We start from the raw sequence: 1,548 nt of genomic DNA on the forward strand, positions 1-1,548 counted from the left end.
TTCCAAGACACAATATTAATTAGTCTTTGCAAGATTGAATATTGCCCTCATTCTCCACCCATGAGTCACCTGGTTATGACCTGTTTTGTTCTAGGCACCAAAATCAAGTTCTTGGCTCATTAAGTGTCTGGCACCAAGTTTGAGAAGATAAGTGAGTGGGCTGGGTTTGTCTAGCTTTTGGGAAAGTTGCCTGATGTAACCAGGCAACCAAATTGCTGTATCAAGACTGAAAGGTTGGCCACATTCTGTAATCAGAGCTTTGTATCATAATCTTTCTTTATGATACTTGTCCTGCACTCTGTATCTGCAAGTGAGATATATACCTGGTCCAGCTTCCCTGTGGAAGGTGGGAGTGGTGAGATGCTGAAACTTACTTCTTGAGTTCCTTCCTCCACAGTTACTGTTTGAAATCCTGCTAGAAATGGATGAGTCACTAGAATTGCCAGCATCTTCCCACAAGTGTGTCACCAAATGTCCAGATTTTCCCCTTTTCAATACTATATTACCTACTCTTTCCCCAAGACACACCCCACCAGTGTCTTTGCTCTGCCTAAGACAGTGAAAAACAAACAATACTTGTCATATCTCAAGTCTTACACCATCTGGTTGACCTTGCTGGAATCAGTTTCTAGAGTTGTTGTTATTGTTGTTAGGTGTCTGGTTGAGTATGAATCACAGTGACCTTTTAACAACAGATCTAACCCTGTTCTATCCTGTGCCATCCTTATAATTTCTGACATACTGAAGCCCATTGCTGCTGTCACTGTACCAATCCACCTGGTTGAGAATCTTCCTCTCTTTTGCTGACCCTCTACCTTGCCAAGCATGCTATCTCTCTCTCCAAAGAGTAGTCTCTTCGAGCAATAGGCCTAAAGTATGTGAGAGGAAGCTTGATCATATTTGCCTCCAAGGAACACTATGGCTACACCTTCTCTAAGGCACTTCTCTATTTGCACTTTTGCCAGTCTATGGGATATTCCGCACTCTTGTCCAATACCACAATTCAAAGCTATCAATTCTTCTTCTGTCATCCTTATTTGTTGTCCAGCTCTCAGCAGCATAGTAAGTGATTGAAAAGATCATGGCCTGAATCAGGGGTACCTATGTCCTCAAACTCACATCATTGCTTCTCAAAAATTGAGAGGTCCCTGACTGCAAACTTTCTCAGTGCGATGCACCAAGTATATTAATTGTGGATCCAAGTAGGATAGAGTCATTGACAGTTTCAGTCTTTCCCCGTATGACATTGCCTGCAGGTCCAGTGGTGAGAATTTTTCTTTTCTTGACATTGAGATCTCTAGAGTTGAGTTAGCCAAAATTCAACAGCCATTCATGGATTATCTACTTTGTGCTGGAGTTGGAAATCCAAGTAAGTCTTAGTTCCTACATCCCAAAATTCTCTTAACAGTATTGCCCAGACAGATACTTCTTGCCAAGAACTCATCATGTCTCACATCAAAATCTCCATTCCAAACAACCTAAATGCCCATCAACAAACGAATAGGTAGAGAAGCTGTGGTATATTCGCACAATGGAATACTATGCTGC

Source organism: Elephantulus edwardii, unplaced genomic scaffold (assembly GCF_000299155.1).
Source record: "Elephantulus edwardii isolate Elephantulus edwardi_28Jun2011 unplaced genomic scaffold, EleEdw1.0 scaffold00044, whole genome shotgun sequence".
Taxonomy (NCBI): Eukaryota; Metazoa; Chordata; class Mammalia; order Macroscelidea; family Macroscelididae; genus Elephantulus; species Elephantulus edwardii.